At 39.0% G+C, this 27,954-nt stretch overlaps 1 long non-coding RNA gene across 3 annotated transcripts; it reads left to right on the top strand.

Annotated features, from left to right (window-relative positions):
• LOC133365015 (uncharacterized) lies at window positions 1-27,651 on the top strand. 3 transcript variants are annotated; one of them, XR_009758086.1, is made up of 4 exons: window positions 1-41; window positions 147-284; window positions 25,426-25,770; window positions 26,707-27,651. It is a non-coding gene; the product is annotated as an uncharacterized LOC133365015 (long non-coding RNA). The 3 variants fall into 3 exon arrangements; XR_009758085.1 differs by adding an exon at window positions 16,854-16,940 and having other exon boundaries at window positions 8-284; XR_009758084.1 differs by having other exon boundaries at window positions 8-284.
• The last annotated feature ends 303 nt before the right edge of the window (window positions 27,652-27,954 follow it).

Below are 27,954 nucleotides of genomic sequence, written 5' to 3'. Positions count from 1 at the left end.
TGGCATCACTTTCACGGCATGGCTGTTCTCGGGGTCTCACAGTAATAACATTACTGTTTCTAGCCACCAGGTTTTTTGGGGGTTTTTTGCATTTTTCTTTGTTTTGATGGTTTTTAATCTCTTGTCCACCCAAAACCCTCTTACAGAATCAAAGCCAAGAGTCATGGAAGTTAAAGAGAACGCATCCTCCTAAAGGCAGCGGGCATGAAATCTGACTCCAAAGCACCGCAATTTGCCACAAAGGTCACCGAGCAATAACAGATCTCAAAGAACACAACTGAAAGGTCAGTCAGATTATTTGTGTAGAACAATTCTGGATTGTACAGATGCTGAAGCTGGGTTCTCTTCGAAGCCAGAACTGACAGTGAGGGTAGGCAAAGGGGGGGGGGAATTTAGAGCCTCTTTTGCCCACAAGTCCTAGTTTCCAGTCTCCTCACTTTATTCATTAATGGTGGCAAAGGTAGTTAACATTTCACTGATATATGAAAGCAGCAAACCAGCCAAGAAATGAAGGAGGCATCAGGATATTTTACTGCTCTGGATTGAGAGGTCTGACTGCTATTTTTTTTAAAAAAAATCTGTCAATTGACATATTTTCCTAGTTAAAAATAAACCAAAAACCCTGTTGCTTTTTTTAAAAAAACAACACTATTCTTTTTAAGGAGTGTGGGCATGCACTTTCTCTTCATTTTCTTTTCTTTTCGGAATCACATATATGAAATGAGCAGCAGAGCTGGGAGATTGTCTTTGCCAGAATCAGAGCAGAGTTGTCACTGCAGCAAATAATTGCCACAGAGAAGGTCATAAACATTTTTTTAAAAAATCACAACAGCCTCCAACCAGTACAAATTCTGTTTTGAGGTTTCACATGCAACATTTTTTTACCCTGTGCCCTTTTTTCTTTACAATGGTTTTATGTTGAAGAGAGAGTATAATGATCAGAGTTACACGAGTATGAGTGTGCATCCCTTCAGAATCTCTTCTTATGTTATCATTGCTTATTGAGTGGGATTCACAGGTGAACTTTTAATGATCAAACACACACAAAAATCAAAACAGCAGAAAGAAAAATTCTGCCGGCATCTATTCAAGAGTCACACAACATGTATGCTAAGAGCATATGGCAAGGGAGGAGGCTGCCCATGACATCACATGCTGCGCCTCTTGCTTTTGAACATTTGTTGTGCTGTGTGCGGCTGTCTGCTGGCCTGCCCATATATTGCGTGCTGTGGCCCTTGATGATGGAGCATTTGTTGTGATGTATGAAAAATGGGGTCTAAGCACTGTAGATTGTCACATAATCGGAATCCTTTACTGTGCAGGGTCCCTGATTACATGAGAGCCTATGCGCACAGAAATGTAGATACGTAATCACCTCTTTTTAGGTGCTATGCTATACATGCAGACATTGGGAGCAGGGTCCACAAAAGGGATGGGTGAATCTGTCCTTTTTTGTTTCTTTCAATTTCTCATTTTTCCAGTTCTTTACATTCCCACATCACATCTCCTAACAGACACATATTTACATGTACAAGAATGCCTAATCCAGCCTTTCCCAACTAGTGGGCCACCAGGTGTTGTTGGACCACAACTCCCATCAGCCTCAGCCAGCATTGCCAATGGTCAGGAAAGATGGGAATTGTGGTCCAACAACACCTGGTGGCCCACTAGTTGGGAAAGGCTGGACTAATCTATACATTTTTGCCAAACAATTTTGCTTAATGTAACACATTTTTGTATTTTTTGATAATGTATGCATTTTTATGCACACTTTAGCCCAGTAGTTGCATTTTGATGCACATTACTTGGCTGAAAGACTGCACTGCAAATTTTGGAGAACTGCAGATTTCAAAGGATGGCTGTCTTTCACTTCTCTTTCCATTTTGAAAAGTGCAAATATGGGAGGTAAATGCAAACTGAATTGAATTTCTCCCCCATCTCTAGTCAAAAGGTGATGCCATGTTGGGAAAGAGGCAGGCAGGTATGGTGTCACTGCCCCTTGATGCATTTCATTCAAAGGTGAAGAACAGTGACTGTCTTGGGCTACACAAGTATCTGTACAACTGTGCACCCAAAGGGCTCCTTCACACTAATGTTAAATATCTGGATGTTGAGGGGTAAGGCCAGTGGCCCTGGTGAAATGGGAGGAGAATAGTGAGTGGGTACAGCACCCAGCTTCCCCTCATGGGTTCACTGAACACATGGGGCGAGGGGAACATATGCACATCCTAATGAAGTAATCTTTGGGAAAGCTCCAGCTGTCATCTAGATGTTCTTCAACCTTAGGTCCTCAGATGTTAGACTACAACTCCTATCATCACAAGTCAGCTTAGGCAATGGTCAAGGATGATGGGAGTTGTAGTCCAACAACATATGGGGACCCAAGGTTGAAGAGCACAGACCTAGCTGTCTGTTGAATTAATGCCACTGAGATTTTTGTAAACCGCTTAGAAGTCTTTAGAGTCAAGTGGTATGTAAATTTTATTAAATAAATATTTTATTTATTTTTTATTTATTTATTTAATTAAGCTTATATACCGCCCGACTAGCAACAGCTCTCTGGGCGGTGAACATTAAAAATACAATAAAAATAACACAATACAGTATATCACAATACGAAACTGTACAAAAAACTGTACAGTCTAAAATCAAAATATAATAATTTAGAATTAACAGGAATTAAAATGCCTCAGAGAAGAGAAAGGTTTTAACCTGGCGCCGAAAAGATGATAGTGTCGGCGCCAGGCGCACCTCCTCAGGGAGACCATTCCATAGTTCGGGGGCCACCACTGAGAAGGCCCTAGATCTTGTCACCACTCTCCGGGATTCCCTATGAGTCGGAACCCGGAGGAGGGCCTTCATAGTAGACCGTAGTGTACGGGCCGGTTCATATCGGGAGAGGCGTTCCGACAGATATCGTGGTCCCGCGCCGTATAAGGCTTTATAGGTAAGTACCAACACTTTGAATCTGGCCCGGAAGCATATTGGAAGCCAGTGCAAACAGGCTAGCACAGGTGTTATATGCTCAGACCGCTTAGTTCTTGTTAGCAGTCTGGCCGCCGCATTTTGCTCTAGCTGTAGCTTCCAAATCGTCTTCAAAGGTAGCCCTACGTAAAGCGCATTGCAGTAGTCCAGACGCGAGGTTACCATAGCATGTACCACTGATGTGAGGTCCTCCTTACTCAGATAGGGACATAGCTGGGCTACCAACCGAAGTTGGTAGAACGCATTCCGGGCCACCGAGGCTACATGAGCCTCAATAAACTCTCCTGGTAGATCTAGGAGAGAATCCTGTCTGAAACCTTAGAAAGCTGCTGCTAAGTGGAGACAATACTGAGCTAGATGGACCAATGGTCTGACTCAGTATAAGGTAGTTTCCTCTGTTCCTGTGTTACCCCCATTTCTGACGCTGGCTCATATCAGTACTTATTTGTGGAACATGCCTCTAGAGGGGAATTTGAATGGCTCTCCCATGTGTCCAAGAACCACATCAAGGAGGTTATGAGGCAATGTGGACTAGACCCAGTCCAACAACAACAACAACAACAACAATATGCCTGGCAGCCATCTCCCACATCATCTGTACATTTAGCACTCATGAAAAAGGCCACTACATCCATACCAATATATAAATATATAAAGATCCTTCACACGCTGTACTGTACACTGAACACATGCATGGTGGGAGCGTGGTGCCAGGCATGTTGGTGGCGGGGGACAGGCTCAGTTTGCGTGTTTCCACAACTGCCCAGACATGCTTCTTAAGTGCTTGGGATGAGTTGTCTGAATTTGTCTATAGTCAGCTGTTTATGCTTTATATGCAAATATGCTGCCTCTCTCATTGGTGGGGTAAATATGCTATTATACCATCAAGTTTGATCTCTGATTTTTTCATTGGCCTTCTTCTGATTAAGTATATTCTCTAGCCTAGAAACCAGTTTTAAAGAGTTCTCAGTAAAGCGGTTGCCTAAAATGAAAAGCACTGAAAATGGTAGCCATAGGTGTCTTTTAACTCTTGACATGTATAAATCAGATTACAAAGCCTTTGCGCCAGACTACATGAGACGGTAGAGGATGTATTTCTTTTCACATGTATAGCAAACGTGGGAGGGCTAACATTCACAGTCCCCTAAATGTGAAAAACTAGCATATCTGTGAAATTAATTCTAGTCCAATCTTCTCCCTGACATGCTAGTTTTCTGTATTAAAGGAGTTTTGTGCGTTGTTTTTACATAATAAAGCATTTAAAGGTTTATGTAAATTATTTAAAAAAAAATTATATCCCACCTTTCCAAAAATTTCAAGGGGCTAATGAAAAAAGGAAAAGGAAAAGGAAATGAAATGCAATATATAGAGATAAAAATAATCAAAATACAATGAGACACTAAAATTACAAGAGCAGTAAAACCAAGAAAGATGAGACTATACGCAGTAAAAACATTTGTTTCCCTATCTGAAGTCAGAAGTGGTACAGAAACGACCATTTCTAAACATGTGGTTCTCTTCTTAAACTAAGAAATAATAGTCAAAGTAATCCTTTATTGAGAACCAGTCTGATTTTCACATTTCTTCCATGTTAAAATCCACCTCAAATAATTTTTTTAATTAAAAAAACTCTCTTTTGCTATTGAAAACTGTTGCAAGTTCTCAAAATATTTGTTTTCTTAACAATCTGCATCTATCAGGATTTTTCTTCTCTCCTGACAAATTGTTCAGCATCATTTTCAAAATGTATCATCAATACAAATTGATCCTGACACTAAAATTGCAAGCAACGAGATGACTTTGATTTCCAGGCATTTGCTGATTCCTGCGCTGCAGTGTTCCCTGTGTCTTTTACCAGTGCTCCCTGTTCCATTACTCCCCATAACCTTTACCATCGCTCCCAGTAATGTGCCATGGCTTCCTGTTCCCAGTATCATTCCTCCCTGTAACTTTTACCTGTGCTCCCTTTACCATTGCTCCCAGGCAGGGGTGTATTCATCCGGGATCTCAGGGGTTTTTAGATCCTTTACTTTTTTCAGAGCAGGGTCTGACTAACACAAAAAGACCCTGCACTTCTGAACTTGCCACTATACTACTGCTTCCAGGAGCTTTTACCATTGCTCCCTGTAGCATCCTTCCCTATGCCATCGCTTTCAGTACCATTAGTCTCAGGAGCTTTTACCATTGCTCCGTGCTCCATGCTGGACCAACAATGAATAATTGCTGCTTATGCACAGAAAAGCATCTCATGTTGCACATTTTTAGCTGCCTTCTCTCTCTCCGGTCTTCTGAATACATGAGAGGCTGCTTGGATTTATCATTATCAGTATGAGCAAATGCCTGTCCTTGACCTTCAGTTGTATCAGGAAGAATCTATTTATATTAGTGCATGGCTAGCCAAAGACATTTTGCAGCCCAAATGGCTCCACTGCACTATCCAAGTGGTGGTTTCTATCCACAATGCTTTGCAGTGCCTCAGAGGATACCGGAGTGGGGAAGTCTAAAACCTATGTCCTAATATGCTTTGGAACAGGGATGGGAAACTTCTGGCCCTCCAGATGCTGCTGGACTACAACTCCCATCATTCCTGACTATTGGCCATCCTAGCTGAGGCTGGTGGGAGCTGGAGTCCAACAACATCTGGGTAGGGATGGGAGACAGTTTCAGTTCAGTGTGCCCTTAAAGGCAAGTGTACCCACTTCACACTTTACAAAATGAAACAAATACAGCCATCCTTTGAAATTCACACTTCTCCAAATTTTGTAATGCAGTTCTCCAGCCAATCAGTGTGTACACAAATGCATATACTGCGGCAAATTGTCCATAGAATCCATATATGTATGAAAATAACATACAATGCATTATTTTAAAGGAAATTGCTTTGCCAAAATGTGTATGTTAAGGAAAATTGCATACAAACCTGTATATTAGGAGAAATTTGCATTAAAATGCTGGTGAATTTTCATGAAGACTTTAAAAAATGCAAATTGATGTGAAAAACCGGACAGGTTTGGCAAAAATGAGAAACTGAGAGAAACCTACATTGGGAGAAAGGCTGAGTGGTAGGGCATCTGCTTCACATGCAGAAGGTCCCAGCATCTCCAAGAAGGGCTAAGAATGTCCCCTGCCTGAAATCCTGGAGAGCCACTGCCAATCAGCATAGACAATACTGAGCCTCATAGACCAATGGATATGACTTGGTATAAGGCAGCTTCCTGTGTTCCTGGAAAATTCACCCATACCTATATCGTGTGGGGGGGGGGAGTGTACAGGATCCTCATCCTTGCTTTAGAATACTGCAAGGGATCATAGGCTGAACCTCTCAGATTACCCACTGCTACACTGGGTCATCTAAAAAACTATTGGTATTCCCACTCAAACTACTTGGGTTCTTGTACAGTGGGACAAGCTTGCATTCACATTGCACTGCAGTACATTAGAGAACATGACATGAATGGGAGAGGATACGAGACAGAAATAGACCTTCTGAAGAATAAGAATACAGTTGGAAATCCCTCCATTCTACTGGCCAAAATGAAGCACTCCTCCACATCTATTGCTAGATATGAAGCTTCCTTGTATGGAGGGAGACCTTATATGGCGTCCACCTAGTTCACTACAGTCTACCCTGCCTGGCAGCAGCACTCCATGGTCTCAGGCAAAGAAGAGGCTTCCCAAGCTCTGCTATCTCTTCTTTTAAAACTGAAGATGGTAGGGATTGAACCTGAGGCCTTCTGGAGGCAAAGCATGTGCTCTACCACTGAGAGATGGCTTCTCCACCTTTCACCTTCAGTTCGTCTCTGCCCAGCTTTGTGTTCTTTAAACACTGCTCTTTGCTGCATTGGACAAGGGTGATGCAGTAGAAGGGATGGGGAAGAAATCTGACTGTTTGGATTTAAAGGTGAATCTATCTAATTTGCGCTTTCCAAAACAATACAAACACCATACCACAGCCATCTTTCAAATTTTCTCTGAATTTTGCACTGCAGTTCTCCTGCCAAGCAATATGCACAAAAATGTATATACTAAGGTAACATGTGCATTAAAATGCATAGATTAATGAAAATAACGTACATCAAAATGCACTACATTAGTGTAACTTGCATTTTATATATATTAGGCAACACTGCATACAAACGTGCGTATTAGGAAACACTTGGACTAAAATACCATTGAACATGAGGACCTTTTTTTAAGAATTTGCTAACTGACATGGAAATGTGGAAAACTGAACTTAAGACTGGAAAAATGAGGAACTGAGAGAGACCAAAATTGGCAGATTTGCCCATTGCTATGCAGCTTGAATTCTAACTCAAGGAGAACATAGGCCCCTAAAGACAATATGAGACACACAATACATCACATCAAATTAGGGTTCCTCATGGATCATCACTGAGTGTTAAACATCCAAGCTAAGAGGTGAGTCAAACAAACATAAGGAAAAGATCTGAGGCACTCTGGGAACTGCTGTATCATATTTAATGGTGTTGGATGGATGGGTAGGCAGATGAGTATATACTGTAGATATGGATACAGATACAGATACAGACCAAAAAGGGCAGGGATTAGACCAGCTGGTACTAACAGAAGTTGTGGGTGGGTTGACATTTTGGTTTATATCTTTTGAACCAGACCACCTAGATACTTAATTTTTTTAAAAAAAGAACACTAAGAGTCCAGAGATTAAGGTGATTCACCTGGATACCCAGAGAAAGTGAAATACTTTCATCAGCTCTATTCCATGTATTATGATACTGTGCTGGTACAGAAGATGTAATTAAGGCATATCCTAAATGCTTATTTGCAGAAGGTCACCGGATTTAGCAGCAAGTGAACTAAATCTGGTACATCTAGCGACTAAGCTCATAATGAAGAAATGAATAGGTCTATATAATACAGATTATGACTGTCGTATTTCTTTCTTTAATCACAGTCAGGCACTTGGGCAGACATGTAGTGTCCTTGACATTGTGAAAGTTCTGATCAATTGCTTCTTGAATCAGTAGCAAGACTGGCACAATGTATTTTTATAGTTAAAACACATGAACATGCAGGCTTTTTTAAAAAATGGCAAAGTATTCACAAAATCAGAAACCATTACAAAATGTCTGATAAGTAATTTCACAGTGTCATCAGAGTGCTATTTCCCCCCCAACTTGTATCCATCTAAAGTTTCCAGTTTCTGTGAGGCTGATCGGTTTTACAGTAACTCTCGTAGATAAAACTGGTTGATTCTATTTAGAAATCAGTACCTGTTTCATTACCTGATTTTTAAATAGAAACAGGGATGGAGGACAAATTCAGTTCAGCTTGCATTTAAAGCCAAATCTAACACATTCACTTTCTGAAACAACATGAGAACCAAAACACAGCCATCCTTTGAAATTCACACTTACCCAAATTTTGTTTTTTTTTTAATAATTTTTATTCAAATTTTTCCAAAAACAAACAAAACAAAGTCAAAAAGACATAACAATACAACAACAAAAAATAAAAATAAAATAGTTGACTTCCGATTTGTCGCAGATCAGCTATAAGTATATAATATACATCAAACCTGTCCCTTAATGTATACATACAGAATCCCTTTTCTCCATAAGCTGTCTTAATTAATCGTCAAATCCCAGTATCATCATTTTATTTTGATCTTTCAACAAAAAGTCTAAGAGAGGCTTCCATTCCTTAAGAAATGTATCTGTCGATTTTTCTCTAAGTAAACATGTCAATTTATCCATTTCTACTAAGTCCATTAATTTCAATAGCCATTCTTCCATTGTTGGTGTTGATTCCATTTTCCACTTTTGTGCATATAATAATCTTGCTGCCGTAATCATATACAATATTATTCTTCCATATTTCTTTTCTATTTGTTTATCCATAAAACCCAATAAAAAAAATTCTGGTTTTGACTGAATATTTATCTTTAGAATTTTTTGCATCTTCCTACCTATCTGTGCCCAAAATGATTTTGCCTTTTTACATAACCACCACATATGATAAAATGATCCTTCTTGTTGTTTACATTTCCAACAAACATTAGAAACATTACTATACATTTTTGACAACTTTTCTGGAGTCATGTACCAACGGTACATCATTTTATAAAAATTTTCTTTAAGATTATAACATAGTGTAAATTTCAAACCTTTTTTCCACATATTTTCCCATTGATCCATTTGTATGTTATAACCAAAATTTTTTGCCCACTTTACCATACAGTCTTTTACTTGTTCTTCCTCCATATCCATTTTCAATAAGAGTTTATACATTTTCGCAATTATATTTTCATCATTTGTACACAATCCTATTTCAAAATCAGATTTACTTATTTCAAACCCATACATTTTCTTGTCCATTTTATATCTTTCTAACAATTGTAAATAGGCGAACCATTGAAAACTATATCCTTCCTTTGTCAGTTGTTCTCTCTCTTTCATTATATATTCTCCATGTACATTTTCTAATAGTTCTTGATAAGTTAACCATTTCTCTTTTCCAGTCATTTCTCTTCTATAAAACGCTTCTTGGCTTGAGACACATAATGGTATTTTCGAATAAAACCTTGGTTTATATCTATTCCATATTTTCAACAGAGGACGTCTTATAAAATGATTGTTAAAGTCTACATTTACTTTTACTTTGTCATACCATAGATATCCATGCCATCCCCACTTCAAATTATGACCCTCCAAATCCAATAGTCTTTTATTCCTCAATAAGATCCATTCCTTTATCCAGACTAGACAGCAGGCAGCAAAATAAAGTCTCAGATTTGATGATGGATTAAAAGGAGCATCAGGCACATTTTAAAATACACGCTTAAAGATGGATTACAAATATCTAACTTGGAATATAAATGGAGCCAATACGGCGCAGAAGAGAAAGAAAGTGTTTCATTATTTGAAAAAATTAAAATTGGATATAATTTGTTTACAAGAAACTCATATTAAGAAGAAAGATTCCAAATATTTTATCTGTAAAAATTTGGGTGAAGAATTTATTTCGGCTGGACCAAAAAAAAAAAATGGAGTTGTTCTCTACATTAACCCACAATTGCTTCCTAAATTGGTATTACTGGATGATAGTGGTAGATTTGTGGGGGTTGAAATTACTCTACAGGGTACAAACATTTTGATAGTGGGTATCTATGCCCCCAATGAAGATAAAACAAGGTTTTACACAGGACTTATGGAAAAATTGTCAGAGTTTTCATATGACCATTGGTGTGTTATGGGTGATTGGAATGGGGTAATCTCACCAAAAATTGATAGGCTTTCTGAAAAAAATATCAAAGAGACACAGGGTAAATTACCGAAGATTTGCTTTGAACTGATGGAAAATTTAGAATTGGTGGATACCTGGAGATATATAAATGATAATGCAAAGGAATTTACTTATTTCTCAGAAAGACACAAAACATTCTCGAGGATTGATATGATTTGGATGTCTAAAATTTTAGCGAAGGATACTTTTAAAATGGATATATTACCAAAAACTTTTTCGGATCATAACCCTGTGATATTAACTTTAAAAAAGAAAAATCTTGGATTTAGATGGAGACTAAATGAATCTTTATTACAGAATGACAAAGTAGTACAAGAATGTAAGAAGAAATTAAAAGAGTTTTTTGAACATAATTTACATAAAGGAACAAGTGAAAATATCGTTTGGGATACAAGTAAGGCATTTATGAGGGGATATTTTATTAAATGTAACTCTGAATTTAAAAAAAAGAAACAACAGAAAATGCAATTAATTTTGGAAGAAATAAAACAAAAAGAGGAAGAATTGAAAAAGAATCCAACTAAAGTTTCTATTGTAAATCAAATTAAAATGTTACAGAAGCAAGTATCAATGCTGACAGTTAGAGAAATTGAAAGAAAACTAAATTTTGCTAAACAAAGGACTTTTGAATTTGCAAATAAACCTGGGAAATGGTTAGCATATAAATTAAGAAAAGAACATCAAAAAATATTATTTTAAAGATACAAGAAGGAGATGAGACGTTGACAGATAATGTAAAAATTAAAAAGATTTTTCATCAATATTATTCAACATTGTACAAATGTCAGGAAATTCCATCTGAAAAAATAGAAGAGTATATATCTAAACAGAATTTGCCTAAAATTACAGACTTTCAGAGACAAGCTATTAATGGCCCTATTACGTCAAGAGAGATATCTGAAGCTATAAACAAAATTAAATTAGGAAAGGCACCAGGACCAGATGGGTTATCTGCAATGTATTATAAATGTTTGGAGGAAGAACTCTTACTACCTTTACAGTCTACAATGAATCTTATTCTGCAAGAGGGAAAGATACCGGATAGTTGGAAAAATGCTAATATAACATTAATACCTAAAGAGGAGCAAGATTTAACTAAAACAAAAAATTATCGACCAATATCTCTATTGAATAATGACTATAAAATTTTTACAATGATCTTGGCAGAAAGATTGAAAATAATATTGCAACAATTTATTCAGGAAGATCAATCAGGGTTTTTACCTAAAAGACAATTACGTGACAACGTCAGGAATGTCTTGAATGTTTTGGAATATTTAGAACAACGAAATGATAAACAAGCAGCTTTGATTTTTTTAGATGCTGAAAAAGCATTTGATAATTTGAATTGGAAATTTATGTTTCAGGTTTTGGAGCAAATGGATTTTGGAGACAATTTTATAAAATGGATTAGATCGATTTATACATCTCAGAAGGCTCAGATAATTGTTAACGGAGATTTAACGGATTCATGTGAAATACAAAAGGGTACAAGACAGGGATGTCCTTTATCTCCCCTTTTATTTATTCTGGTCTTAGAAGTGCTGCTTAGAGATATAAGGCAAGATAAAAGAATTTCGGGATTAAAGATAAAAAAAGAAGAATATAAATTGAGAGCATTTGCTGATGATTTGATAATTGTACTAGAAAATCCTTTGGAAGGAATTAATGTATTGATGGACAAATTAAAAGAATTTGGACCGTTAGCAGGATTTAAGATTAACAATCAAAAAACAAAGATGTTGGTGAAAAATTTAACTTTAAGGGAACAGAAAGTGTTAATGGACAAGACAGATTTTACAATAGAGAAAAAGTTGAAATATTTAGGTATCATTATGACAAATAAAAATTCAAAGTTGTTTCATAATAATTATGAAAAATTATGGACAGAGATTAAGAAAGACTTGCTAAAATGGGATAAACTACAACTGTCATTAATGGGTAGAATATCTGTGATAAAAATGAATGTATTACCGAGAATGATGTTTTTGTTTCAAACAATACCTGTAATATCCTCTGATTTACCTTTTAAACAATGGGAAAAAGATATCTCTAAATTTGTATGGCAAGGAAAAAAACCAAGAGTTAAATTTAAACTACTACAAGATGCCAAAGAAAGAGGAGGACTGGGATTACACTTACCCAAATTTTGTGATGCAGTTCTCCAACCATACAATGTTTACAATTTTTTTTATGTATTAGGGGGAAATGTGCATAAAATGATTTTATTAGTGAAAATAACATACAAAACCACATTATATTAGGAGAAATTGCTTGCAAAAATATGTACATTGGTCAAAACTGGCTACAAAAATGTGTTTATTAGGAGAAATTCGCAGTAAATGCTGAAGAATTTTTATGGGGATTTTTTTTAAAAAAATGCAAAGTGCTGCAGAAATGTGGAGAACTGAATTTAAGATTGGAAACATGAGACACTATGAGACCTGAAACTGAGAGATCCTTCTATCCCTACATGTAGATAATGTTATTGTTTTACCACAATACCTACTATACCTACCCCAGATATTTTGCTGCCTGACCCAAGATGAGATGGTGACTTCTCATTTCACATGCAGAATCCAGCTGGACTAGCAGCTAAATCTTACTTCAGTGTCCTCCACCAGACTTGGGGGCAGTAGACTAGCTTACATGGTGGAGGGCAGTCTAGTTTAGGGGACTGGTGGAATGGTGAGGTACTGCTGCCTCCTGTGGCTAATGGTGGGACCAGCCTTGGATATGTGAAGCAGCAACCACCAATTACTTCAGATGTCTTGTAAAGACATATCTTTTTGGTAAGATTTTCCTTGACCTGAAAGACTGGATCCTGTTTTTATTTGCATGAACTCTCTAAATTCCTTTATATAGAGAGAGAGAGTTCATGCAAATATATATATATATATATAAGACAGTTTTGAAAGCAACTAACAGAACTTCACTCAAGCTTGCTCTGGATCCCTATAAGGATTCCGTTCATCACCTGAAATATATATAAACGTAATTGTGATTAACCAAACAGAGGTTTTTATTATATTAACAAAACGTTTCAGCTTCCGCCTCTATCATCTGCCAACATACAAATGCTGTTACCAAGGTGGCAGTTATAGAGCTTTGAGGATGGAATGCTCAGAGGGGCTTCATTTGCAGAAGCTAAGTAGTGGTGGTACTGTCCTCCAGGTTCAGGCCATGTGGTGCCAATGTGTCCAGAGAGTAAATCCAGAAGTTCTCCCTTTTGGTCAATGCTGCTGGATCTGCTGGCATCTCTATCGCTGTAATGGAAAAGTTCAACAGGCTGTGACCCTCGATGTTAAAATGCTTTGCAACTGGTTGCTCCACTTTTTTTGGTCAAAATTGCTGACTTGTGGTTCCTGAAGCGTGTGTGTAGGTCAGTTGTGGAGAGCTATCCATTGCTGGCAAACTCTGAACATCTTACCAGAGCCATCAGCAGGCCTCCTGTTATAGCATTTCACCAACCTCCTAATTTGCGCAGACTGTTGGTGAGAGCTGTGCTTAAGCCGCCTATCACCAATCCAGGGTCTCATCCTTGTCTCTCCAAACGCTGTATCACCTGTGTGTACCTCAGGGAGACAGCCACTTTTACAAGCACTAGGACAGGCAGGACATATTACATCAAACAGAGCATCACCTGCAGGTCCTGCAATATAGTTTACATCATCGAGTGCAAAAGACCAGGATGTCATATCCAATACGTAGGAAAGACCACATAAAGACAACTAAACTTGCAGGTACTAGATCCACAGCACAACTTAGAAGGTTCTTTTATGCCAGAGGTGGCCAACTAGTCAATCCCATGCTTAAGGTCTTCACTGCCAAAACCTTAGCTTCCCCACTCTACGGGGCAGAACTTTGGGGGGAAACTGCAAAGTGGGAGATAGAAGTCCTGCAAAACAAGTTTATGAGGCAGACTCTAGGGCTCCCTTCTGGAACCCCAGCAGCTCACCTCAGAGCGGAGCTTGGTCTACCCTCACTTGCGGCCAGAATTGACCTAGCCTACCTCAGATATTGACGTAGACTGTATAGGATGGCCGACCACTCCCTTACTAAACTTTGCTGGTCGGAGCAGCTTACGGACGGGGGATGGGCCCACAGATGCCAAGCAAAGCTAGAGTTGTACAATCTCCCCATAGGGGAATATCTAAGCCTAAGCTCACGAGCCCTTAGGAACTGGGTCTTTGACCAAGACGCGTGTCAAGACCGGGTATCCATCGTAATAGCTCTTTTTTCCACCTGGTATCCCCAATTTAAAGCTAACCACGCCAAACCACAGTATTTTGAGGTTCTGACACATGCCTCTCTTCACAGAGCTTTCTCGGAACTCAGGTCCCAATTGATGCCCTCTGCCTTCTTAGATGGGAGATATTTGGGAATCCCATTGGAAGAACGGAGATGTATCTTTGGGTGCAATTCCATAGAAGATATTACTCACTATCTGTTATATTGCCCATTGTATGAAGATCCCAGAAGGAAATTCCTGGCCCAATATATTTACTCTTCTCCAGACAAATGCTCTCAGGAGCTGATAGTGGAGCTCTTAAGTGATAATTTTAAACAAGTGACAATATATGTAGCCAACTTTACGCTGGCCGCTAAGAAGCTCCGTGTGACCCACATTCAAAACTATAATATCTCCTGAATGTTTTTCCTTATCTATTGCATCTTGGTCTATTTTAATCTGTTTGATGTTTTAATTGTTAAACTTTGTACCTTGCAATGGCCTATGGCTAAAAGCAATAAAATCGATTGATTGATAGTTATACTTGAGTAGATCCTCAGTGCTGTTATGCCAAAAGGATATGACTGACACATCAAACCCCTCATGTAACAAACCACTCAGCCTCTGCTGAGTTTTCCTTAGTTGCAGTTGCTCTGCCCCACATTGTCCCAGGATAGCACTGTACATAATTGACAAGGATAATTTCTCAACCATTTCACCCATCTCAAACCTGATTGTGTTGTTTTGGTGAGCCAGACCTTTTCTGAAGATCCTCTTGGCCCTCAGAAAGCTTGCGGTGGCCACAGGGAGCTGCAGTGGGAAGGAGGGAGCAAAGAATCTCTCTTCTACAAGCATTATTTGTATGAGCATCCTTGAGCGAGCACACCAGGTTACTTGGCTGGATTTGGGTCATCAGTTATATATAATCCATGGCCAGCTAACCTTTACAGATTTGACCCTGAAGACTCCTATCTAAGTGGAATATGGACCCAAGTGATTTCAAAGTGCATGGGATCGTTGCTGTAATTATTGAGCTAAGTAAACATTCTGAATGAAGATGAAGAGGAAAGTTCAGTTGCAGGCAATGATAGATCTTTTAGATATATTTTTAAAAGTCTTCAGTGTGCTCTCAAAAGTTAGGAGGCTATTAAGGAAGCTGCCTTATACTGAGTTAGACCAATGATCCATCTAGCTCAGTATTGTCTACACTGACTGGCAGCTGCTCTCCAGGGTTTCAGACAGGGGTCTCTCCCTGCCCTACCTGGAGATGCTGGAGATTGAACCTGGGACCTGCTCATGCAAAGCAGATGTTCCTTCCCCTTTTATATTTCCTATAAAACACATATATGTGTCACCAGTTCTTGCAAGCCCTCTTCATATCTTATGTTGAATGTGTGGGAATGGCAGCGTGGGTGCTATCTCTGGTCCCAGCCCAGGATTTCTGACTATGGGGTGGGGGAGCCCTATAGCATCCAGCTGTATGCAAAGTGGCTTGCCAGGTGGCATGGAGCGGCAGATGGCTCACTGTTGCATACTGGGAGAAGGAGGGGAGGGGAGGTGGTGGGGAGGTTGGCAACAATGCAACAGTAGGGCCAATTTGGTGCTCCTGCCAGTGTGTTTGTGTCATGCTGACCTTACCAGTCCCTTTCCCTACTGGTAAGTGACAGTGACTCACCTGCCAGGAAGCTAATGTAGAGCATTTGCACCATGTAGCAAGTCACTTTGGTCTCTTACCCTAACTGATGACATCATCTCCAGCCAGGTTAGAGGGGAAGCCAGAGCCAATCCAGTGCTCTTGCACGTGCATTTGCACCATGCTGACCTCCCCACCACCTGGCCCCTTTCCCTCCTGGTAAGCAACAGCAACCAACCTGTAAGGAAGCTAGCATAGGGGCTCCACCCCCTCCCCTCCCCTGGCAATCTGCTTCTTAAGCTCTATTCATGTCATCAGCTGAACACATGACAGTTGGGAGCAAGGACAGTGTGTGTGCATGTGTGCATGCATGCGTGAGTGCATGACCCTGCCCCCTCCACTTCACCACATTTACCATGTGTAAAAAGAGCTAGCCTCTTGATCTGAAAAATAGCGGCACTTAGATTTTTTTATCACAACACTATTTGCCTAATTTCCACTAAATCATCATATTTGTTTATATTTTACAGCCCACTTAAGCACTTCCTCTTTATTCCTCAACTACACCAATGTAGTCAGTGTATCCTTCAGAGACCCCTAGAACTCTATTTTTCCACACATTTATTGCGAGCTACTTTCCCTGCCGAGATTGTTAGTTTTTACTGTTTTTGCTAGACTATTGAGTGTATTCTTAATGTAAGTTTTTCCCTATCTCTTTAGCTCATTAACATGACAGAAATATTACTGATACAACCACCTTCCATCATCCATAGGAATAATTACATGGTATTCTCCATCACTCCCCAGGTAGATTTTCTGAATCACCTTCTCTGCACTAATTTGACTATATTTATAACCTGCATGCCATTCGTTATTGGAGAAGTCTGTTAAAATAATAACCTGGAATGTGAGTAGAATGTAGACTTCTTTTTTTTCCCCTTTGGGAATCCATCACTGACTTTAATTTTGGGAGTAGCACTAACTTACCTTATTGGTAGTAGAATTAATTAAACAAATCTATTTTAGCTAAATATCCACATGCTTTCTAGAACAGTCAGATATTTTATGATACTTATGCTGTGTTGCCATTCTAGACCTTAACAAACACATACAAGCACTCACACACTCTGCAGGATGACCCCCAGTGCCTCATTCACTGGTGGCCACAAGACTTCAATGTTCAAATTCCTTCTTATGTTTGCCTACAGCAGGGGTGAGGAATATTTTTCTGACAAGGGCTGTATTTCCTCAGGGACAATCTCTCAGGAGCCATATACTCCCAAGGAAGGGGTGTAGCTCAGGAGTAGAGCATCCGCCTTGCATGCGAAAGGTTAAATCCTGGTTAAATCCCCAGCATCTCCAGGTAGAGCTGGGAGAGGCTCCTGCCTGAAACCTTAGAGAGGTGCTGCCAGTCAGGGTAGACAATCTTGAGCTAGATGGACCATTGGTCTGACTCTGTATAAGGCAGCTTGCTATGGGAGGTATCCAACTAACTTATTCCGTCAGTGCAAGGATTCACGCTGGTGCAATGGAACATTTCCCCCAGTCCCCGCTCCATACTCATCCTATGCCTTCCCCATATCTGCTCCAGAGCGTTGGGAAAAATGATAGAACAAATTTAGGAGTGTGCGGGAGGAAAGGGATGGGAAGTTCCACTGCACAAACATAAAATCTTGCACTGACAGAACGAGCTACACTGGATACAACCCATTATTCCTATGTTACTGGCAGTGAGTGGTGCCAAAGCCAGTGAGTTATGGGAGTGGAAGGCAGTGGTGGGAGGGTCCAGAACCCATGTGGATGAGGCACCCCCTTTTCCGTCTCACTCCTTCTGCTTCCATTTTCTCTCTCTTTATGACTTTCCCCTTCCCCCCACCAATTTTCTTCCTTGTAACCCTCATTAAGTTAGGCCAAAGGCCACATGAAGTTAGGCCAAAGGCTACCTGTTACCCATGCCCATTTCTGGCCTACAGCATTGCTCCTTACAGCTTGTTCAGTATGATTACTTACTGATGTAGGCCCCTGCAATCATTAAGCAGCCTCCTTTAGGTTGTTGTTGTTGTTATGTGCCTCCAAGTCGACTGCGACTTATGGCGACACTATGAATCAGTGACCTCCAAGAGCATCTGTCACGAACCACCCTGGTCAGATCTTGTAAGTTCAGGCCTGTGGCTTCCTTTATGGAATCAATCCATCTCTTGTTTGTCCTTCCTCTTTTTCTACTCCCTTATGTTTTTCCCAGCATTATTGTATTTTCTAGTGAATCGTGTCTTCTCCTGATGTGTCCAAAGTAGGATAACCTCAGCTTCATCATTTTAGCTTCTAGTGATAGTTCTGGTTTAATTTGTTCTAACACCCAATCATTGGTCTTTTTTGCAGTCCATGGTATCCGCAAAGCTCTCCTCCAACACCACATTTCAAATGAGTTGATTTTTCTCTTATCTGCTTTTTTCACTGTCCAACTTTCACATCCATACATAGAGATTGGAAATACCATGGTCTGAATGATCCTGACTTTAGTGTTCAGTGATACATCTTTGCATTTGAGGACCTTTTCTAGTTCTCTCACAGCTGCTCTCCCTAGTCCTAGCCTTCTTCTGATTTCTTGACTATTGTCTCCATTTTGGTTAATGATTGTGCCAAGGTATTGATAATCCTTGACAAGTTCAATGTCCTCATTGTCAACTGTAAAGTTACATAAATCTTCTGTTGTCATTACTTTAGTCTTCTTGACGTTCAGCTGTAGTCCTGCTTTTGTGCTTTCCTCTTTAACTTTCCCCAGCATTTGTTTCAAATCATTACTGGTTTCTGCTAGTAGTATGGTATCATCTGCATATCTTAAATTATTGATATTTCTCCCTCCAATTTTCACACCTCCTTCATATTGGTCCAATCCTGCTTTCCATATGATATGTTCTGTGTATAGATTAAATAAATAGGGTGATAAAATACACCCCGTCTCACACCCTTTCCAATGGGGAACCAGTCAGTTTCTCCATATTCCATCCTTACAGTAGCCTCTTGTGCAGAGTATAGGTTGCACATCAGGACAATCAGATGCTGTGGCACCCCCATTTCTTTTAAAGCATTCCATAGTTTTTCATGATCTACACAGTCAAAGGCTTTGCTGTAATCTATAAAGCACAGGGTGATTTTCTTCTGAAATTCCTTGGTCCGTTCCATTATCCAACGTATGTTTGCAATATGATCTCTGGTGCCTCTTCCCTTTCTAAATCCAGCTTGGACATCTGGCATTTCTTGCTCCATATATGGTAAGAGCCTTTGTTGTAGAATCTTGAGCATTACTTTACTTGCGTGGGATATTAAGGCAATAGTTCGATAATTAATGCATTCCCTGGGATTCCCTTTCTTTGGAATTGGGATGTATATGGAACACTTCCAGTCTGTGGGCCATTGTTTAGCTTTCCATATTTCTTGACAAATGTTTGTCAAAATTTGGACAGATTCAGTCTCAGTAGCTTGTAGCAGCTCTATTGGTATGCCATCTATTCCTGGTGATTTGTTTCTTCCCAGTATTTTGAGAGCAGCTTTCACCTCGCATTCTAAAATGTCTGGTTCTTCATCATACAGTTCCTCCGTGAATGAATCTGTCATCCGGGCATCTTTTATAGAGTTCTTCAGTGTATTGCTTCCATCTTCCTTTTATTTCATCTCGGTCAGTCAGTGTGTTCCCCTGTTGATTATTCAACATCCCTACTCTTGGTTTAAATTTCCCTTTCATTTCTCTAATCTTTTGGAACAGGGCTCTTGTTCTACCCTTTTTGTTGTCCTCTTCTATTTCTATACAGTAACTATTGTAATAGTTCTCTTTGTTCCTACGTACTAGTCATTGTATTGTTGCATTTAGGGTTCTGACTGTGTTTCTATCTCCTTTTGCTTTCCTTTCCTTCTCTCTTTAACCATTTGAAGAGTTTCTTCAGTCATCCATTGAGGTCTTTCTCTCTTTTTAACTAGAAGCATTGTCTTTTTGCATTCTTCCCTGATAACGTCTCTGACTACATTCCATAGTTCTTCTGGTTCTCTTTCAACTAAGTTGAAAGCCTCAAACCTGTTCCTTATTTGATCTTTATATGCTTCTGGGATGTTATTTAAATTGTATTTTGGCATTATGACTGCTTTGTTGGTCTTCTTTAGCTTTACTCTGATTTTCGATACAACCAGTTCATTATCTGTACTGCTGTCTGCTCCTGGTCTTGTTTTCACAGAAAGTATGGAACTTTTCCATCTTCTGCTACCAATTATATAATCAATTTGATTCCTATATTGACCATTTGGTGATGTCCACGTGTACAGTCGTCTTTTCAGTTGCTCAAAAAATGTGTTTGCAAGATACAAATTATTGGCTTCACAGAATTCAATAAGTCTTTCTCCTGCTTCATTTCTGTCTCCTAAACCCACAATTCCTAGTTCTTCTCTGTTTCCTACTTTTGCATTCCAATCCCCCATGATTATCAGCACATCTTGTTTTGGTGTGTGATCAATTTCTTCTTGTACTTCTGCGTAAAATCTCTCCAATTCCTCTTCTTCTGCATTTGACGTCGGAGCATAGACTTGGATGATTGTTATGTTGATAGGTTTCCCATTTAATCTCATTGATATCACTCACTCAGACCTTGTGTTGTATCTCCTAATTGCTTTTGCTACATCACTTCTCACTAGTAAAGCAACCCCATTTCTTCTTAATCTCTCATTTCCTGCATAAAATATTTTGTAGTTGCCTGATTGAAGATGTCCCATTCCCGTCCATTTTAGTTCGCTCACACCAAGTATTGTAATGTTGATGCGTTCCATTTCTTGCTTGACAATTTCTAACTTTCCCTGGTTCATGCTTCTCACATTCCATGTTCCTATTGTGTGCGTTGTACAACTCCAGACTCTCCTTTCACATCTGTGCACATCAGCCTCTGAGCTTCCTTTCGGCTTTGACCCAGCTGCATCATTAGTCACAGCGCTACTCGTGCTTGTCCTTTGTACTTCATCAGTAGCTCAGTGAGTGCCTTCTGACCTGGGGGTCTCATCTTCCAGCACTATCTCGTGTTGCATTTTGGATACTCTGTTCATAGGGTTTTCGTGGTAAGAGATATTCAGAGATGGTTTACCATTGCCTTCCTCTGAGTATGGATGCATTTTAGTCTGGTGTTTCAGCTTTCACCATTCCAGCTTGTGTGCCTCTGCTAGGAGTCTAGCCTCTTGGTCTAGACTCCCGACGGCATTGCTCTTAGCTTCTTCAACACTCTCAAACCCCCTCACCACATTAAGGTGTGCATCCTAGAGGGGGTCCTTTACGTTGGTGGCATGTAAGTGGTAGACTGCAGGTTGTTAACGTCAATACTAAATTCCTAGCTCAGTACAAGCCATTCTGGGACAAGGACAGCCTGAGTCTAAAGGTTTGCTTGATCTGTGGCTCAGAGAAGCACTGGCAAAGTATGCCTGAGCCAATTTGATCTCCAATATCTAGGAAGAGCCAGATAACCAAAAACATTTGCATAATTGTCATGGGTTTTCTTTGAACCTTGCTAAGTTGCTGGGAGAGAGGTTATCTTAGGATTTTGCCATCTTTGGCAGAAGAGGAGAAACAGGAGCAGTGATAAACAAGTCACAAATCTACACCACCTCTCAAATCCGTCTGCAAAAGAATGCCATCTAAACCATGTGCCACAGAATGAAACAACAGGCAAGATGCTGACTGTACATGATTCCCAGGTGGGAAGCAATGGTTTTATCATAGGCATAAAAAAGATGCTGTGTTGTGCACTCCACCATGCCACTAAATAACTGGTGGTAGATCAAACAGGAAGGGGACCTGGCTTCAGCAAGGTGAGATGTTTTAAATAGCCCCATTAACTCACAATAGAGCTACTCTATAGAGTAGTGCGTTATCAACACATTTTGGGCCAAACGCTTCTGGGCCAAACATTTATGTGCTGCTACCAAAAATGGCATCCTATCACCAATATTTCTTTCCCCATAATATTTAGAAAGACTTACCCCATGTCATAATGTCTCTACATTTGAGTTTCCCTTGAGTAACCAGTAGGACAATTCATATCATGATGACATGTTGGCATTAAGCAGTGTATAAATTAATAAAGATATTTATTATCAATAGTAATAATGTCATGGGGTAAGTGGAAATATTGCAGGGGAAAGAGAGGAAACATAACACAAGGATGCTGTTTTCGGAGGCAGTGCTATGTCCTACGTAATGTATAGTTCTAGCCTTTGATTTCAAAGGAGTTATAATCTAAATATTACAGTGGAACATCTTGAACAAGCTTGCTTGGTCTAAGTGATTTCATTTTTATTTTATTTTTTACTTCCTGAAGTAATAAAAAATACCACCTAACATGGATTATTAAAAAAAGAGTGCTCTAAACAGTATGAAATAAGATCTTCAAATGCCTTTTGGGAAGTCTGTTCCACTGTAGTAGCAGTAGTATTTTTTTGCAGCAGTTTCTGAGTAATATGCTTTAGCCTCTACAAATAGAAGGTGACATTATCATTAGGTGTGATATCATTTACATTCAGCAGACAGTTGTTATTTTGACTTTTTATGGTTTCCTGTGGTGGCAAATTTCACTCCTGTAGACAGTAAGAATAATTGCTTTGCACCAAATAATGATTTTAGAAAGTTTAACTCTGTTGTCTTATACCCATTAGTACACACGTTCCTCCTGATGCTTGCAGAATAAAACAATAGAACAATTTTTATACACAGTAAAGAGAGAGACAACTTCCATATATGCCAAAACACTACAGCATGGAGGAAGAATGTTTTTTCATTTCCATACTTTATTTGTTTTTACTATCTTTATCTGCAATTTTTAAAAAATAACTGCTTGATTTCTCCAGAATCAGCAGAAATGGAGCACCTCTAAATTCAGTAAAATTTAGGAATTTGACTAGAAAAATCGAAAATCTCTCTCAGATCTTAGTGCCCATATTATGCCACATTTCCCAGTCTGTAATTGTCTGGATTCCTTGACTTTTAGCACAGCACTGTTTAATTTAGTACACTACTGTAAACCTGAATTATTACTGAGAATGTGGGTCCATGAATCTGGGGGATATTATTTGAGATCCATTCTATTCTTGAATGTTTTTGGGCCAAAATATCATAGCTGACCTTTGTTGATCTAGCGAAATGTCTGATTACCATTCAGGGGTGATTACCGTTGGAAGTTTTCCCTACAACTTTGAATATATGAGTTTTCTACTCGGCCACTGTTCCTGGAGCTTCATATACAACAGGGCTGGGGAGCCTGTGGTTTTCCAGATGTTGTTGGACTCCAACTCACTTCAGCCTCAGATGGAATGGCCCATGGTTGGGAAAGATGGGAGTTGTAGTCCAATAGCATCTGGAAGACAATAGTTCCCCTGCTCTGATAAACAACGACTGCATCAGTACTATAATCTTCCCAGAAGATGATGCTATATTCTAAGGTTTTATTTTTAAAGGTATGGCTCCCACAAGCTCTTTGGTGGAAATCTGTTTTATCAGTCCAGAACTTCAGCATATCTAATGCCACCTGCTTTCTCTGCATCATCTCTATAGTTTAATGAATTTTGTAGAATCCACAAGGATAATGGGTGGTAATCAATGCTAGTCCTACTCAGAGTAGACCCATTGATGTTAATGGACATGGCTAACCCAGGTTCATTAATTTAAATGGGTATACTCTGAGTAGGACTAGCATTGAAAAAACACAATTAAAATGTTTCATGTAGAATTAGAGGCCTTTATCAAATGTGAATATTTTTTATCCCACACAAGCCCAAATCTCATGAGTCAAGTGAATATCAGCAACAAGATATATGCTTTGTTTGAGATCCACCTACTACTAATCACTCTACTGGAGGGACGTACTACTATTTATTTATTCATTATTTATTTATCAAATTTATTTCCCACCCCTCCTCCCAAAAGGAGCCCAGGGTGGTAAACAAAACACTAAAAACATCCTAAAACATCTTAAAAACAAAATACATTAAAGCATATTAAAACAAAACATCTTTTCTTTTAAAAAAAAGCTTTAAAAACATCTTAAAAAGCAATTCCAGCACACACACAGACTGGGATAAGGTCTCTACTTAAAAGGCTTGTTGAAATAAGGTCTTCAATAGGTCCCAAAAAGGTGAGATTATGCCTGTCTAATATTTAAGGGAAGAGAATTCCAGAGTGTTGGTGCCACAACACTAAAGGTCTGCTTCCTATGTTGGGCAGAATAGACTTCCTGATAAGATGGTATCTGCAGGAAGCCCTCACCTGCAGAGCAAAGTGATTGACTGGGTATATAAGGGGTAAGACAATACTAGTAGTATCCACATTCAGAATGGATGATTTTATTTATATATCCACTATGTCTGAGAAACAAGAAAGGTTCCAGTCACCACATAGTTCATGGATAATACTGAGAACCTCAGATACAGTTTGGTGGATTTTATTCCCATTTCTGCATAAAGCATTTTGTACTGGCCCACACAGAAGGTGCAAATCTGGATCAAACTGAAGGAAGCAGGCTGTGAAAAGCTTATTTACACTTGTCAGAGAATGGCCATAGTGTCTACTTCGCTAGCAACATATTACCCAATTGTGTTTTGTGAGATCCTTTTAGGGCCAGCTCCAAGGCTGAGGGAGCCTTCAACAAAATGATTTCCAGTGTTCTCCCTCTTCCACAAGTGGGTTCCCTTGACAGGTTGACCTAGTAGCAAGCAGCACTCTTAATCGCACCAAGTAACTGTATGCTGGTGTTGCCATTTTACTTTCCAATAATGGCCACATGTAGCTTTGTTCCAAGGCACTCTGGGATATTCAAATGATAGCTCAAACCCTAGACATCTGGTGCTGAATGGAGTACTAAGAAAAAGAATTGTTTAAAGGGGGGGCAAGACAGGTATCAGTGGTGGTCTCTGCTAGGCTTTGGGGTCCCAGCAGCTGTCCAAGGATGCTAGGTGCTGATGCTGGACCTGGATCCTTTAACATAAGATGTGAAGGCTTGAACTGGGTACCTTATAAATGCGAAGTATATGCTTTACCTCTGAGTCTCATAATATTTTATTTCACCCACCACCCACAGAGCTATTCTGAAAGAGTAGTTGCTACAGATGAGGACAAAGATAAAGACTGTGTGATTTGTAGTAACTTATTTTAGGTTTCTGGCATTTTTTGGATAGAAAAAAAAAAGACTTCCAGGCATTCTGTGATCTAATGACCACTTTGTGCAGTGTTTTCTGTGGAATGAACGCTTTCTTTCTTTTTTCTTTCTTTCAGCAAGGTTCTCAGATTCTCCCACATGGTGAAACACTGAGAAGTGGATTAACTAGGAAAACACTATCAAAAAGCATTTGTCTTGCAGTTATCACATGCACTTTTGCTGGACATTTGAGACTGGGGCGTTTATATACCAAATAAGCCCCAAAGGCTGCAAAATTGTGGGAAAAGAGCTCCTGCCTTAATGGGAAAGCTCATATGAATAAAAGATAGGCCTCTGGGGTCTGTTCCACCTCTTATTGATGTATTGCTTAAAGACACAGTCAGATGTTCTGAAAATATGTGAAAACCCTTTATGAGTAGAACTGTTTCAATGAAAACGTCTTGGTTTGGTCATTCAAAGAGGTGAGCTTGGGTTTTCATCTTTCACTTTTTTCCTTTTCATTGTTTACATTTCACATTTGGTATTCTGTTATTTCTGGAAGGAATGCATCCTCCACAACTTAATCACAAGTCACAGGTGTGCATGACCTCTGTGCTGCAGATTTTTAAATGGGTTTTAAGAACCCACCTTTTCCCAACCATTTTTTTCTTAAATAAGTTTTTTCCCCTGTTAGATCCCTGCTAGATCAGATCCAAGGCTCATTCAGTCCAGTTCTCCTAGGGGAAACCCACAAGCAGCACAAATGGGCAACAACACATTACAGCTCATGGTCCCTAGCAACTGGTATTCTGCAACTAGTGTACCAGCCCTGATCCTGAAAATGGTACATTGCCATCATGACTACTAGTCATTGATAGCCTTATCCTCCATGATATTGCCTAATACCCTTATAAAGCTGTCTATATCAGTGGCCAGCACTATAACCTGTGGTAGCAAATTTCATAGTTGACCTATGACATTGAAGGAGTACTATGTGAAGAACTGCTTCCTTATATCTAGCCTGAAACTTCTAACATTCAGGTTCATTGGACGGTCTCATGTTCAAATATTATGAGACAGGGAGAAATTCTTTCTATCCAGTATTGTCACACCATGTATATTATTTCATACACCTTCATCATGTTGCCCCTTGCCTTTTTTTCCTCAACTAAAAATCCCCAAAGTTTGTAGCCTTTCCTCATGAAAGAATTGCTCTAGCCCATTAATCATTTTGGTTGTTGTTTTCTGCACTTGTTTCAGCTCTACAGTATCTTTTCTGAGGGTTGGCAACCAGAACTGCACACAATATTCCAAGTGTGGTTGCACCATAGATTTGTATAACAGTATTCTGATACTGTCCATTCTGTTTTCAGTCTCTTTCCTACTGATCCCTAGCACAGAGTTTGTCTTTTTCACAGGTGCCACACATACTGGATCAATAATTTCAATGAGCTATCCATCATGACTCCAAGATCTCTGTCCTGGCCGGTCTCTTTCAGTTCAGACACCATTAGCATATCTGTGAAGTTAGGAAGGGGTAGAAATTGTCCCAAACTGCATTTGCCATTTAATGCCCATCCACCCAGTTTGGAGATATTTCTTTGAAGGCTCCTCCACTCCTATTAGCTTTTTCCCACTATACATTTCAGAATATAGCTGTTATTTGTTATATTAGTATATTTTTATTTGTTTTGATTAGTCTTTTTAAAAGCTGTTAATGATGCTGTCTTTGTAAGTTTTGATTATTGATGCTAGTATTTATTAAATTTATATCCTGTCTTTCCTCCCAGAAGGAGCACAGGGCAACACCACAGCATTGGATACAACCCAATGAATACAAAGTTTTACTCAGAGTAGACCCATTGAAATTAATACACCTATGTTCATCATGCCCATTAATTTCAATGAGTCTACTCTGTGTATACTAGCTAAACCCATTATTTTTTTATGATATTGTGAGCTGTCTTGGATGGGCATTTATTGCATAAATAAAATGAACTACTCAGTGCTGCCCTTTCACATTTTAGCAGTTGGGCAGAGCACTTTATGAAGCATGTAGCCAATTTTAGAACAGGTTCAAGGTGGGCAACAAAGAACTGGAGCACATCTTATCTATGCAGAAAGTTCTAGGTTCAACCGCAGGCATCTCTTGCTAGAAGGACAAAAAATCAGGTAATGGTAAAGATCTCTGCTTGAAAGCCTGTGGAACCACTGCCAGTCAAAGGAAACATATTTCTTTCACTCATTCAATTCAAAAATATTTATTGTACTAGCCAAAGGCCATGACAAACACATTAAAATGTGAAAACATAAAATATAAAAGCATACAGAAGTATGTAAAAGTATACAAAGAACAAGTTGTTGCGGCCTGTAGTATATTAAAAAAATTTTTTTTCAAAATTAGCATCAGCGAGCTCAACTTTAATATATTTATAGACCAAGATAATCTTTAAATCGTTTAGATGCAAATACTATTTTTACATTATTTACTGTTTATTCATCAAAACTAACTTATTATCCAAACTAAGCAGTTTACGAAAAATATAAAATCTACATTAAAATTACTGATAAAATCAAATGTTAAAAAACAAGTTAGCCTAACACTTTTCAAAATAAAAACCAGCTGTTTTAAATATATACATTATAAAATAAAATTACACACATAC

This window comes from Rhineura floridana, chromosome 10, assembly GCF_030035675.1.
Source record: "Rhineura floridana isolate rRhiFlo1 chromosome 10, rRhiFlo1.hap2, whole genome shotgun sequence".
In the NCBI taxonomy this organism is placed as follows: domain Eukaryota; kingdom Metazoa; phylum Chordata; class Lepidosauria; order Squamata; family Rhineuridae; genus Rhineura; species Rhineura floridana.
This window is presented reverse-complemented; position numbering and strand designations above follow the sequence as displayed.